At 43.9% G+C, this 15,405-nt stretch overlaps 1 pseudogene; it reads left to right on the forward strand.

The window, feature by feature from the left end:
- The first annotated feature begins 10,257 nt into the window (after nt 1–10,257).
- LOC126496621 (voltage-dependent anion-selective channel protein 1-like) lies at nt 10,258–11,066 on the forward strand (annotated as a pseudogene).
- Nucleotides 11,067–15,405: the final 4,339 nt, after the last annotated feature.

Raw genomic sequence — 15,405 nt, forward strand, 5'->3', positions numbered from 1 at the left:
AACCAGGTATTCCATTGTAATTGTGGGCCAGGCTCTAAAACAGCTTTAACCAAGTCTATCCAGACTTTAGTGGTAATTCTGTTACAAACTGACCACAAGTTGAACATTTGTTTCACAAAAGGTGAATGTATGCCATATGAGACTATCGCTTCCTTGACTCCCCTTAAATCTAACATTGGCACAGGAGTCCAATTAGCTCTTACAGAGCCTCCATCATTGGGCAATTCCTGTAAGGTTACTGGATATATTAAGGTTGTTTGTTTGAAAACCTTAGGCAGTTCCTCTCTAACCCTATAATGTGATGCTGAAATTAGTTCTTTACTAAATTCCTCTATCTGGATCTGAATATGATCTATTTTCTTTTCTAAGGCCTCTACCTTAGCAGTCAAATCAAACAACTTTTAAGAGATAAACCAAGAATTATCAAAATAACAACAAGGATTACCAAAATGATAATTAATATTATGTCAATCCCAGTTGTGTTGGTTATCCCTTCATTTAATTGTTCCTTTTTTGGCGTGAAAAAAAAGTTTTATTTCAGCTTACAACTGTAGGCCATCACAAAGGGAAATCAAGGCAGGACTCAGGGCACAAACCTAGAAACAGGACCTGAAGCAGAGACTAATTGTTCCATTTTTAAATCATTCATTACTAATCATACAGAGACCTAACTTTCTCTATCATAATTGTGTCTTCCATTTTTTTAATGTGGAAAAATCTTTCCCTTTTAACTACTTATGAATTCCCAAGTTTCTCACCAAATCTGCCACTGCTGATGATGAAGAGGTGAAGCTTGTTGTAAAAAACCTGACTGTATTTCAAGGCAGCTACCTAGTTTGGCCATCGTCCAAGAAGGGGGTTCAGGGAAAGCCCACCAGGAGAACATAAAGAAAAACCTAGCCAGTAGGGTGAAGACTCCTGTTGTGTGTAGCTCCGGCCTATGACTGTGCCTACAAAGTCACAGGCAAACAGCTTTTTTTGTGAATTTGTATCCCAAAAATTGAACACCAGATACAGCATGAATTCTAGTTGGTTTTTAATAATAAAATTCCAGAGCCTGATATTGGGGGAAAAGCTGAAAGATCAAAGAAGCAAAGCAACTGACCACTAGAGAGCTCTTACCTCTATGTAATCTTCAGACTGAAAAGAGAGTGAGTGCCTGTCTCATCCCGCCTTATATTCCTCTGGGATCAAAGGCATGCACCACCACCTCCTGGTCTCTATGGCTAACTAGTGTGGCTTCTGGGATTAAAGGTGTGTGCCACCACTCTCTTGCCTATATGGCTGACTAGTGTGGCTAGTTTTGCACTCTGATCTTCAGGCACGCTTTATTTGTTAGATCAAAAACAAAACATCACCATAGTTTGACTTTTGCAGGTCTGGTATAGTGCAGATATTAACCTCTTTTCCAAAGCCTGGCAGCTGGCAAAGGTTTCCCCCATTCTGTAGGGAGTCTCTTCATTTGATTGACTGTTTCCTACATGGAAGTTTTTAAATTTTACATAATCCCATTTGCCGATTCTTTTTTTTTTTTTTTTTTTTTGGTTTTTCGAGACAGGGTTTCTCTGTGGCTTTGGAGCCTGTCCTGGAACTAGCTCTGTAGACCAGGCTGGTCTCGAACTCACAGAGATCCGCCTGCCTCTGCCTCCCGAGTGCTGGGATTAAAGGCGTGCGCCACCACCGCCCGGCCCATTTGCCGATTCTTGGTGCTATTGGAGCCTGTGCTATTGGAGCCTAGTCAGAAAGTTCTTGGTCTACCCCAGTCGCCGGGCACTGCTATTGGCTTCCCACAGGAACCAGATGGTAAGATGCTGTTGCTGGAGACTGATGGAAGAATGGCAAGGCTCCTATGGGGTAACCAGTGTCTTCTGCTTCAATTTGAGGCACATTCCACAAGAAGGGAGCCAGGCCTGGTACCATAAATTTGCTCAATGGGGGAGCTCATAGACCCTAGTGGGGAAACTACTGATGTGGTTTTGCTAAATGGGAACGATGCACCCATCAAGCTGCCTTCTGAAAACCTGTCCTTCTGCCCTGTCAGCTTCGGCTAGAGAAGCCTGTTGGCAGATTCAGCTGTAACCACAGAGACTCAATAGCTGATCCAAGTGTAGAGCACCTGGGACTGCTGGGTGCTCAGCTATAAAAGGGGCATTTATATATCAGCTGCCGCGAGGCTCCTGGAACATCACAGAAGAGGAGCAGACGAAATAGAAGAACCAGAGGAAGGCAGGCAACACTGTGGAGCGCTGACCTCTGGAATTGACTGCCTCTTGCACTCTTGAGCTCATAGCGGCTAGGATTCATTGCACAAGATGTACAGAAAATTTGTCTGTCATGAGCAGGCAGGGATCTTAACTCTCCCAGAACATTTATACACAGTTAATGTTTGGTAGAGAGAGAAAAGGACATTTTCTTCAGCGTGTAGCTGCTGTTAAAAGTGCCCATGCTCCTGCGATCAAGCCTAACTAAATGTACTCAGCCAGAAAACATAAATAAAGTAGAAGAGGGAGGGTTGGGAAGAGGACGGGGATCAGTAAGAGTGGGAGGGAACAAAAGGGGATAACGAGGTGTGAATGTGATCAAAACACATTATAGACATGTATGAAGCTGTCATAATCAAACACATTGTTCTATATAATTCATATATGCTAATAAAACAGGTTAGAAAAAGAAAACCCTGTGTATACCCATATCCCGAAGTGCTTTGTTTTGGTGGCTTCGGTGTTCCTGGTTCTAAATTGAGGTCTTTAGTCCAGTTTGAACAGAAGGTTGAGAAGGCCTTTTTCCCAATTGGGTCGTAGTGGTGCAGCCTTTAATCCCAGCACTTGGGAGGCAGAAGCAGTTGGATCTTTGTGAGTTCAAGGCCAGACTGGTCTATAAGAGCTAGTTCCAAGACAGGCTCCAAAGCTTAAAAACTCAAAAAAAAAAAAAAAAAGTTTTTTTTCCAGTGTAAGGTTTTACACATTTGGATTTATTCTTTTGTTCTGTGGCTATAAAGGTCTATGTAACCAATTCCATGTGGGAACATGCTATTCAGGTAAACTGAGTCCATGTTCTTGGGACATGAACACTCATATTTGGCTCAGATTAAATTACTTTATTCCCTTTAAAATGAAAGTTATGTTTCTCTCAACAGTTTTGGGGTCTGAATTGTGGTGCCAAGGATGATCTCCATGTACCAGGTGAGTCACCCAGAGTGACACTGTGTCAGTATGAGCCTTTCATACTCAGCTGTCTGTGTTGTTGTCTCAGGCAGAAGTTGGTGAGGTCTTTCTGGGTCCTGGCCCTTCTTCTGATTTGGTCAATATCCATTGATTACTTTTGAATTATTAGAAATTCTCTCTCTCTCTCTCTCTCTCTCTCTCTCTCTCTCTGTGTGTGTGTGTGTGTGTGTGTGTGTGTGTATGTGTGTGTGTGTGTTGCACGTATATTTATTTGCCGGCATTTGGACATTTCCCCTACCACTCCTTCAGTATCTGATTCTCTATTTCTGGATCCTCTCCTGTCTATCAAAAGTTGATTCTTTTGGTTTAGAAATGCTCTGAGGCCCGATTGTAAGTATGCTGAAGTGTAACACCCGGTTTTGGTGTTACACCCTCGGTACAGTTCGCGCGCAGCTGTACCGAATGCGAGTCCGGGCAAGGGCCTGGAGATTGAACTCACGACACAGAGACCAGGGTCATTCGATAGGAGATCAAGCGAATGCCGTTTATTCAGACTTGGGGAAGCCCTTTTCTACCTAACTGCAGCACAAAGATCTCACCACCCAGGGAGGTGGGAAATAAACACACAGGAAACTTAGTTAACAATGGAGAAGATTGCCTGCAGCTAAATCACCAGGTGGGGCAGGGATAGTACGGAAACACACAGGAAGCTTAGTTAACAAATAACAAACTGTCCCGCCAATGCACCCCAGGAATAAGGGAGACCAGGGCCCTACACTGAAGAGGCATTTACTCTCTTCAGCCCAACCGGGGGAGGATATCAGAGGGGACTTCCCAGGGTGTGCAATGGCCTCTCGGAAAGCCCAAGACAGCATACCTAGACTACAAGGAATCTTATTGGTTCAACCAGGTAGACACACAAAAGAGGCTGACACCCAATGCCTTAAAGCCCTCACATTCCCGCAAATGTGCAGGATGAACCAGGGCTACAGTGAAAGGAGTCGTCTGAAGGTGTGAGCCACGGGGGCCTTCTCACGTTCAGTGCCTGGATCTGACCTGAGCACAAACTCCTCCAACTGATAAAAGGAGGTTGCAACTTGGAAAATGAAAGACACTCAATGGGGAACAACCCACCAATTGGCACTCCAGCTCGTAGTATGTTTGATAATTATGATAATTTAGCTCACAAATATTTTTAAGTGCGCAACATTCCCAAATAGTTCAGTTTTATGTTTCACACACCAAACTGAAAATCTGGGCAATGAAACTAAAGATCGTGAATGGGCAGCCTACTTTAATTGGAATTCTAAAGTATCTTTTAAAAAAAGATGATAAAACTGTTAATTTACTTTAGAAAAAGAATTTAGAGTTTTGAAAACTGGAGAGACGAGAGAGAAAACTGGATAGAGGGGCAGGGATTAAAGAACAGAAAATTAGTAAGAATTTTGTATAGGTTCATCAGAGCTAAAGATAAGTAACTCTTGGAACTCTGAGTTCTCAGCTCAACACTCCTCTCTGCTTCTCTGACCTTCTGCATCATTCTCTCCCTCTGTTCTCTGCATCCTAACTGGTTTGAGATGGGCCTAAGGACACAGGGACCAGACAGAAATCCAACCATAAGCCTCCTCCTACGTATGGGCCTCCGGTTCCTTCCCACTCTGACTCCTCCACTTAATCACTTTCCTGCTTGGTATCCCCATCCTTAAGTTTCACACTGTCTTTTAATGTTGCGTTTACTGAACTTCCCCTATACCCAAACAAAATGTTTCCTGTAGGCTCTCCCAATGGCTCTCACCCTACGACAGCTCCAGTTGCTACTGATACATTTGCAAAGACTTTTTAGATGCTGTGGAGAATCTCTGGCTACAGTGGACCTTCATCCCTTTCATCTCAGGCCAGATACAATTCTCTACATTAGTCCTCTATTTTCTTCCATCCCTTCCTTCAAGGCTCTGTGGCTCCCGATGCTTCTGCTGGCTCGTTTCTCCACAGCACCCTTGGCAACGGGACTAGTCATTGTCACCTTAACCAGCTCTATCCCCACTTCCTCTCACTGGCTCACTCTGTCTCTCCTACCTCCACCCTTCCCCTTCCTCCACCTTCCTGGGCAATCTCTCAGTTTTACACTGAAACCAAAACATCTGCTTACAGCCCTGAAAAAAAATTACTTTTCAAATGTCTCCAGGAATGCAGGACAGCAGTCACATGATACATCCCAGCTGATCAAGCTACAACTGCTGTCACCACAGGACCCCTCTTCAAGGGAGTATGAGGTGGCCACGTCAGAGGAGCAGCAGGTGGCAACTGAAGTTTGAGGTGTCAGCCCACCAGGAGGCGAATCCTGGATGGGTGGATCTCGGAAAGACAAGGCCCCTCCATAGACAAGTCTGTAGAGAGACCACAGACTCCAGAATGTCTTTTGTGTTTGCTGCTCCCATCTTTCTCTGGTATCTGGCATGGTGTGAATGGGTGTTCATCTCATAGAAACATCCTGTTCTAGTGGGCATTTTTACCTGTGGATTATTATGAAGATTATTTCTTAAGCTGTACTCTCTCATCGATAAAAATAGTGTTAGTTTAAGTAGAGTTTTAATGACTAAAAACATATGCAAGAAAATGTTACAGAGCGAGGGCCTATGAGTTTCATCTAAGGGGCTGCATAGATTGCAGTTCAGGTTTATAACTAAGGAAAACAATTGAATCTCAGGAGCTAGGCTGGCATGAATTCTTTTAATCTTAATTAAATGAATGAATGAATGAATGAATGAATGAAGAAAGATGCATTCACAGGTTTCAGTGTGCATTGTAGCTGAAACAAAGCCTTAAAATAACTTCAGGTTAGTGGGAGCTGAAGAGATGGCTCAGAGGTTGAGAACACTGGTACTCTTTTACAAGTCCTGAGTTCAATTCCCAGCAACCATATCATGGCTCACAATGGGATCTGGTGCCCTCTTCTGGCATGCAGGAATACATGCAGGCAGAACACTGTATACATAATAAGTAAATAAATAAATCTTAAAAAAAATAACCAGGCTAGATTAGATATTTTGATAATAGCTTTGAGATGGAAAAAACTCTAAAAAACTTAAAGTTCATAAGGATACCTAGCTGAGTTACAGATTCATTGTTTTAGAATCAAAAGTACAAAGCAGACCAATTGTTACTAGCCAACATACTTTCCTTGCTAAGATTGATTGGTAATAAAAGAAGATGATTAATTCCTTGTACTCATTTCTGCCCTCAAGCTCCTGATAGAAAAAACTGTGTAAACACCCTAAAGATTTAAAGTAGAGCTGACTGACTTTTTTTCATGTACAAAACTTTAAGTTTGTGATTCCTTATAAGACTACCTTCCAAGATAAGAAATAAAGTAATTGATTATTTCTTTGTAACCGCAATATGCAGCCTGCCAGTAAAAGAAATGGCTCCGGAAAAAAAAAATACCTGTTTGTTCACACTCTGTTAATCTATAACAAGTTACTTAGATGTAAATATATGTGAATTCTTGGGACAATTTTGTTTTAATCATGTAAGGAAGATGAAAAACATGTTTATATCTATATTCATTGTGCTCATACGCTTGAAAAACAGAATATAACAACATATTGTAATTTGTATATTGCCTAAAAGATTTTCTTGGGGTATATAAGCTGTAGAGGAAAAAATAGAATAAGGAATAATAAAAAGAGTTAGAAGGAAAAAAATCAAGAATGAGAGCATTAAAAGGAAAAACATTAAGGGAATTAGAAGAAAAACATCAAGAGCTATCTCTTCCTCCGGCAGACCACTCGGCTTCCCCTGAGAAAGAGTCTGCGCCTTCACTGTGTGTCCAAGAAACACAGTCCCGTCTGCTGAACCATTAGAGTCCTGTCTCTTTAGGCTGCCTTGTAGATCTAACACATACATCCTCCCCCCAATACAGATTCATACACAAGAAGAGAAAACGCACAAAATACATATAAAATTTAGTAATGAAAATTAAAAAGTTCAATTTTAAAAAGTACAGAGTAAGGGCTTCACTAAATGTGCTGCCCTGGATTGGAGCATTCATTTTTTTCATCTCTCCCACTAAGAGTTAGGCAAGATTTATTGGTGAAATTTGCAACTCAAGTTTCTTGATTCAGACTAGCCAGTGCTGTATATATATATATGTATATATACATATATATGTATATGTATATATATATCACAATGTTTCATTTCAAAATCTACTGAGCACTTCCTGTGGAGGCTTTAAAATCAGCTCGATAATTCTCTGTCCCTAGGTGATTTCTTCCCGTATGGGTTTTTTAATACAGCACATAAAATTGATCATCTTCATCATTTTAAAATTATGGTTCAGTGATACTAAGTATATTCATACTGTTGTCCGACAGACCTCCCAACATTTAAATCTTACAAACCTAGAGCTCCGTACGTATTAAACAACAGCGCCGTTTGCCTCCTTGCTCCACCCCAAGTAGGGAGTCACTTTCTACTACCTATTTCCAGGGATGTGACTGAGCAGGACACCCACGTGAGCGCAATGGCATTGTGTTTTGCTCATCTTTCTGTGACCGTCTTATTTCCCCTGGCATGAGATACGTCATCATCCTGTCATAGTCGTCCACACACGGAAGTGTGATGTGAACTCATTCACCTATTTTTGCCTTTTTCTTTCTTGGGGGAGTGAGGTCATGGAAGCGTACAGGGAATGAAAACTAATCCTCCTTCCTCCACTTCCCCAACAGCTGGGATTACAAATGTGTACCACAATATCTGCTCTTAATTTACCATTTGCATGCTGGGTTCTACCACCCCCCCCCCAATTTTTCAAAAGTATAACCAGGGGCTAGAGAGATGACTCAGTGGATGAGGGCTCTTGCTACCCTTCCAGAGGACCCAAGTTCAGTTCCCAGCACCCGTGTCAAGCAATTCAGAGCAGCCTATAACTTCACCTCCAAGAGATGTGATGCCCTCTTCTGGCCTCTGGGCACATCAGCATTCACTGCACTCACCTGCATGTGTGCACACAGAGACACACATACATATACATAATTTAAAAATAAAACAGAGTATTAAAAGGAGAGAGTTGACAGGTGACCCCCTTGTATTTCAATTTCACTTCACGTATTTCATTCCAAAAGCCATTTACTTTCTATCTTAATGCTGAAATATCATTCTCACCTTGATTCAAATTGTTCTTGTTAATTTATGATTTACTATGAAAGATACTGTTATAAACATTTTCAAGCATACAGAAAAGTCTTGCCTTGGGTTCTAGCTCAGTGTTGGAGTACATGTCTGGTACTACAAAAGACAGACAGACAGAGAGAGAAGACAGCCAGATGTAGGGACTCACTGATATAATCACAACACTAGCAGACTGAGACAGAAGCACTGGAAAAGAGAAGTTAGGATGCATTTGGACAAACCATGTTACTCCGTAGAGGCAGAAGGCATAGAGAAGGCTGTGTTCATGCCCAGGGATCCTGGGGCCTATAAAAACCACGTCTCATGAACTCCAGAGTGACAAGGTGTTCCTGGCACCTTGGAGTCAGAGAAACAGTAAAGCTTCAGAAGGTCTGAGGAATCCTTATAAATCAAATGATATCATCTGACCCTGCACAGATTAGCACTATTTCACACAAATGTGTGGTCCATGTAATGGTAAAAATAAAATGGTGCCATTCCCTGAGGGGCAGCAGCGGGCAGTGGGCCACGAGGGGCAGTGGGCCACGAGGGGCTGTGGGCCACGAGGGGCAGTGGGCCACGAGGGGCAGTGGGCCACGAGGGGCAGTGGGCCACGAGGGGCAGCGGGTCCCAGGCAGGGAGCCGCATGGTGGATAGGAGGGTCAGTCAGACTCATGAGGAGCTGTGGCAGGTAAGACAGAGACAGACAGGCACACCATGCAGAGAAAGTGGATATTTATTTAGTGGGTTATAGAAGGGAAGGGGAAAAGGGAGAGGGAAGAAGGGGGACGAGGAGAGAGAGAGAGAGAGAGAGAGAGAGAGAGAGAGAGAGAGAGAGAGAGAGAGAAACGGAGATGGAGGAACAAAGATTCACGCTTTCTCATCGGTTTCATGTCACAAAATTTTCTTTCTGTGGCGCTGAGAATCGAGTGCCTTGCACACGCTAGTGAATGCTCTACAACTGAGCTGTGCCCCTGCCCTCATTGTCTGGTTTTAAAAGTCATTTTAAGCTTGATTTAGACTTTTGCAACATTTATTTTATTTTTTATCATCCCTGCTATGTGAGAACGTTTTACAACATTTCATAATCCATACAAAACCTTTCCCAGGTTTCCTTAAGAGAAAAATGGTAGAGACCTATATATGACCCTGTTAATGGTTTTCTTATTCTGATGCAATAAAGGTAATTAAAAGAAGAGCAGGAAACAAAATTGAAAAGCTGTCTTGGGTGGGCGAGCGCGTGCACTGTACATAGGCAGCTTTGCTGGAAACGGGGAAGACACAGAATGTGCACAGGTGGTTTGCTGAAGGATGTTTGCCACATATCCTCTCCCTAGGTTCTTGTTTCTGTTTTTGTTTTTGTTTGTTTTGTTGTTGTTGTTGTTGTTGTTGTTGTTAAGACAGGTCTTTCCTACGTAGCCTAGGCTAGCCTTGAACTCATAATCTCTCTGCCACCAAGCCTGGCTTAGTTAAGTCACTTAACTATGTGTGACTTCTTCACTGTGACCTTTCAAAAGTTGTTCATTCACGGGGAGTGTGTAATCAATAAATCTATTTGGAGGCACACAGATACCACAGAGAGGATGCCACAGGCAACCTCACCATCTTGGAAGCACACACTCTTTCCTTAGGGCCTCATGGAAGAAAATAACGTTTTGTGCTAGTTGCTTAGGAAGAAATCTCCTTAGACACTCAATGAAAGACTGGAATGCAGACTCATATTGAGTGTCATCGTTGGAAGAATGACAAAGCAAAAGATGGGTCATCAGGAAGATTTGTTATTTTGTCTTACGAAGACCTGGAAGAATTCTGTTTCTAAAAATCACAGCTATTTAAAAAAAAAAAAAAAAAACTTCTGAGGCGCCAAGCCGCAGCCCCCGCTATAGCTGCCCCTATCCCACCATTCCCTTCCTCTGAGAACATGGCTCTGCCTCCCACATATGCCGATCCTGGCAAGCCTGCCAAGGATATCGTCACCAAGGGCTACGCTTTTTCTTAATAAAAGTTGATTTAAAAACGAAATCTGAAACTAGACTGGAATTTGCAAGCTCAGCAAACACAGGGACCACCAAAGTGAACGGCAGTCTGGAAACCACATATGGAGTCCAGTTTGACCTTTACAGAGAAGTGGGACACAGATGACACCATGGGCCCAGAGATCACCGTGCAAGAGCAGTTCGTGTCTGGACCGAAGCTGAACATTGATTCTTCCTTCTCACCTAACACTGGGCAGGGGTGGGGGGATGCTAAAAAAAAAGACAGGGTACAGGAGAGACCATATCAGCCTTTGACCTCCCTGGGCCCTTTGGCTATGAGGGCTGACTGGCTGGGTACCCAACGAGTTTTGAGACCTTGAAGTGCTGAGTGACCCAGAGCAACTCCACAGTTGGCTACAAGACAGGTAGGTTGAGGTTCATACTAAGGTGAACAGCAGCATAGAGTTTGGTGGCTCCATTTACCAGAAGGTAAACAAGAAGTTGGAGGTCACTGTCCATCTCTCCTGGGTAGCAGGAAACAGTAACGCTCACTTTGGAATCACAGCCAAGTATCAGGTCGACCCTGATGCCCGCTTTTGGGCCAAAGTGATCCAACAACTCCAGCCTGGTCAACTTAGGGTACACTCATGCCCTAACGCCAGGTATCAAACTGACGCTGTCAGCTCCGTGGGATGGCAAAAACGTCAATGCAGGAAGCCATGAGCTTGATCTAAGCCTGGAATTTCAAGCATAAATAAAGATGGTACAATCGTTAATTTTAAGCCATTTTGCAGCACAGCTACCTGCAGGATTTAGTGTACCTTTTAATGCACGTTAGGGATGCAAGAATCGATAGATACTGCATTAGAGCTCCAGACTAAGGATGCCTTGGCTTTAGGGTGTTTGCCATTTTAGAGGTACAGCAGAAAACCCCATTCCAGAAAGGGTCCTTTTAGCTGTAGATGAGGGCTGGGAGGAGCCCTCTAGAGACAGGCCCCAGGTGGAAGCTGGCCCTTTGTAAATCTGTATCTAGTCCACAGGTGAAATTGTGACTTCCTAACCAACCTTGTCTTCCCAAGACTGTAACTGCTGTGAAGCACGTCCACGCCTGTGTGACCTCTGTTAAAGCCTCGCCACTCTGTATTTTAGTAATTTAATGGGTACATTATAGAATCTTCCATTTTTATGGAATTAGCTCCTCCCCTTCACATGATGTAATTAACATCACTTAAAATAAAACTTGAATAAGATATTAAAGCCTCAAAAAAAAAAAAACAAGGAAAAGAAAACCTCCATTCTCACTAGCTTTGAATGTTGTCTTGGGAGACTATGCTTTGATGAGTTAAGCAATGATTGAAGCCATGTGTGGGGTGCCCATTTCGAATCCTAGCACGGCAGAGACGGAAGCATGCAGATCTCTCTGTGAGTTTGAGGCCAGTCTTCTTTACACAGTGAGCGCCAGGCTAGCTGGGACTACATGCTGAAAGTCAGTCTCAAGAAAAACAACACAGCCGGACGGTGGTGGCGCATGCCTTTAATCCCAGCACTCGGGAGGCAGAGGCAGGTGGATCTCTGTAAATTCGAGACCAGCCTGGTCTACAAGAGCTAGTTCCATAACAGGCTCCAAAGCCACAGAGAAACCCTGTCTCAAAGAACAAAACAAAACAAATCAAAACAGGGATGATAATTTTATATTGACTCACAAGAGTCCACAGTGAAAGCCTTGTGTGGTTATGTTTGCCTCTGGAAATGGCTTCAAGTGAGATAACCATCTGGGCTCTGAACCAGAAGGAGGATGAAGAGTCTAATGCTAACATGGAACCCAAATGCAGTGACGCACCATTGTGGGGAGGAGGATGTGTGAGCTGTGGAGAGGCCACGCCTGGGCCGCTGGTCTCTTCCTGTAGCAGAAATGGCAGAAGCAGAGTAGCAATAGCCACTAAATAAAACAAGGAATCTACAAAGAATTTGTCACTCAGGAACAGTTCTGGGCAGGAAGAAAAGGAAAAACACACACACACACATACACACGGGCTGGGGGGGGGGGGCAACTGCACCATGGCCCAGGGATGTTTATATAGCAGGCTAGGGTTCCTCCAAGAGTCTGGTTTATTGCGTTCTCCTGGGTTTTCATGAGCTGGGCTAAGGGCTATTCAACACTTTGCAGTAGAGCCCTTCGTGATTCAGAACCTCTCCTGCTTGCCATTCTAAACCAAGCACTTGACAAAGAGTCCAGATGGAGACAGAGAGTTTTATTCAAGTTTTATTTTGTGCACACTGAATTGAGGCCAGACTTGGTTTCCTCCTTTGAGGGAAAGAGAAATGGGACCAGGAAATGCCCTTACCTTAAAATAATGTGGTTAGAATAATGCACCAAGGTAGACATGTGGGAGGGGCTTATCTTCATAACAACAGACCATCACCTGGCGGCTTAAAATAACAGGATAATATTCACAGTTTGGAGCTAGAAGCCTGAAGCTGAGGTTCAGCAGGCCGCACACTCTCTGAAAGCTTCAGAAGGATGCATCCTGCTAGCTTCCCATCTCCCCACAGTCCTTTGATTCCTTGCTTACAGGGGTCCCACCCTGCTCTCTGATCTCCCTCTCTGTCTCTTTCCTCCTCTAATAAGGATGCTCACGATATCAGATTAATGGTCCCATATTCCAGTATGACATTATCCTATTTAACTATATATGCAATTATCCAATTTCCAATAAAGCCACGTTCTTTTTTTTTAAAGTGCATTGGTGTTTTGCCATGGGTGTGGGTCTCCTGGAAATGGAATTACAGACAGTTGTGAGCTGCCATGTGGGTGCTGGAAATTGAATCCAGGTCCCCTGGAAGAGCCATTTCTCCAGCCCCGTAAAGCCACATTCTTAAGTTCCAACTATTAAAGCTTCAATACAGTTTGGAGGGACATCATTCGTGCTAGCTAGGTTTTTGTTATTGTTATCCTGACACAATCTAGAGTCACCTGGCCAGAGGAACCCTTAGTTAGGGTTTGCCTCCATCAGCAAGCCTATAGGCAAGTCTATGGGACTTTTTCTTGACTGATTGATGTGGGAGGACCCAGCCCACTATGGGCAGTGCCACCCCTGGGCAGGTGGGCTTTGGCAGTATAAAAGAGCAAGCTAAACAAGCCATGGAGCAAGTCAGTAAACAGCTCTCCTCTGTAGTTCCTGCCCCTGCTCCGGCTTGAGCTCCTCTCCTGACTTCCCTCAATACTGACTGCGGTTAAGAAACAAGCCATATGTGGTGGTCTCAATGAGAATAGCCCTCATAGGACCGTATTTTAAATGTCTGGGTCCCATGTGGTTAACTGTTTAGGGAAGTTTAGGGGGCGCCTTGTTGGAGGAGATGAATCACTAGGTGTGGACTTTGAGGTTTCAAAAAGCGCGTTCCAGACTCAACCTCACTCTTTCTCTCTGCCTACGACTTGTGTATCAGATGTGAACATTCAGCTACCACTCCAGTGCTATACCTGCCTGCTTCCTGCCATGATCCCCGCCATGATGGTCATCGATTAACCCTCTAAAACTGTAGGCAAGCCCCCAGTTAAATGCTTTATTTTATAATTTACCTTGGTCACGGTTTTTGGTGCAACAGAACAGTAACTAAAACACCAAACAAGCCCTTTCCTTACAAGTTAGTTAGATCACAGTCTCCGTCACAATGATAGAAAGTGGAGTGGAACACAGTGCAACTCCTCACACCTCTGGAGACCTGATTGAGGATCCTCCAGCACTCACGATCTGTGTACCTCTGAGACAGTCAATGTGAAGTACTGGAGAATTCATAAATTACACATGTAAAGGGTCATGGCTACTTCACACGACTGTCAAAGGGGACGAGGCTGGCAGAAGACACCATTCTGACATCTCACTCTGTGTCAGATTCTGCTTCATTGGTATCTGGACGTGCTGGTCTGGCTGCTTCTAGGTGAGACTCCCCTTAGGGCGAGGGGACTGGCCCTTTGTAGCATCAGATCGGTAAGTCATTCACTGTGGCTGAGGGGTGAGGGGTATGAAGGCGGAGGTTCCTGAGCAAGGACCCTAACCAAGGGAAGGTCTGCACAGTGAATTGCTAGAAGCCAAAGTCCACATTAGTTGACTGCCATCTGTGCTGACTGATAAATCGGGTCCTTGTGCAGATCTAAAGCAAAGTTTCTCCCAGCTCCCTATCAAATGGAACACCAACAGCTTCCTCTACCTGACAGCATCCTCTACAGATGGTGATAGGTGAGTGAAAGAGAAAGGAGTCAGGTTATAATGACCCATACCAACAGATTATCCAAAACTTAAATTGTGGGCCCACAAGATGGGTTAAAGCATTTCCCACAAAGATTGATGACCTGAGTTCAATCCCTGAGATACACATGGTGGAAGGAGAGAACTGACTCCTCCAAGTCATCCTCTGACTTAGAAACACACACACACACACACACACAACGCACACACGCGCGCGCGGTTGCATGCCATGCACATGCCCATATACAAAATAGACTAATGTAATTTTTGAAATTAAAATGCCCCATTAGGCTGGAAGTCTCTCTTTGTAATCTTGCTAGGAAACTCTGCCCACTGTGCTCTCTTATTCCCAATGCCCAGAGGCTATTAGTACAATTTTGATGTGGGAGTGATTTCTTATTAATAAAGAAACTGCCTTGGCCCATTTTATTGGATAGAAAATTAGGTAGGCGGAGTAGACAGAGGAGAATGCTGAAAAAAAGAAGCTGTGTGAGGAGTCGCCATGGTTCTCCCGATCCAGACAGACGCAGGTTAAGATCCTCCCTGGTAAGCCAGCTCGTGGGCTACACAGAATATTAGAAATGGGTTAGAACAATATGTAAGAGCTAGCCATAAGGAACTGGAACTATCCGGGCCAGGCAGTGTTTAAAAGAATACAGTTTCCGTGTAATTATTTCTGGGCATAAGCTAGCCATGCGGGCGGCCGGGTGCCGGGGACGCAGCCCTGCCACCGCTCCTGTTTCAACACAATTTGCCCTGGTTCACTGTGGCTGCTAAAACCACTACTAAAACTCAGTCAAACATCTCGTTAGTACATTTCCCACGCCCATCTCAGGGCAGCTTATA

This window comes from Alexandromys fortis, unplaced genomic scaffold (assembly GCF_014885135.2).
Source record: "Alexandromys fortis isolate MF-2015 unplaced genomic scaffold, M_Fortis_MF-2015_v1.1 scaffold_6, whole genome shotgun sequence".
NCBI lineage: Eukaryota > Metazoa > Chordata > Mammalia > Rodentia > Cricetidae > Alexandromys > Alexandromys fortis.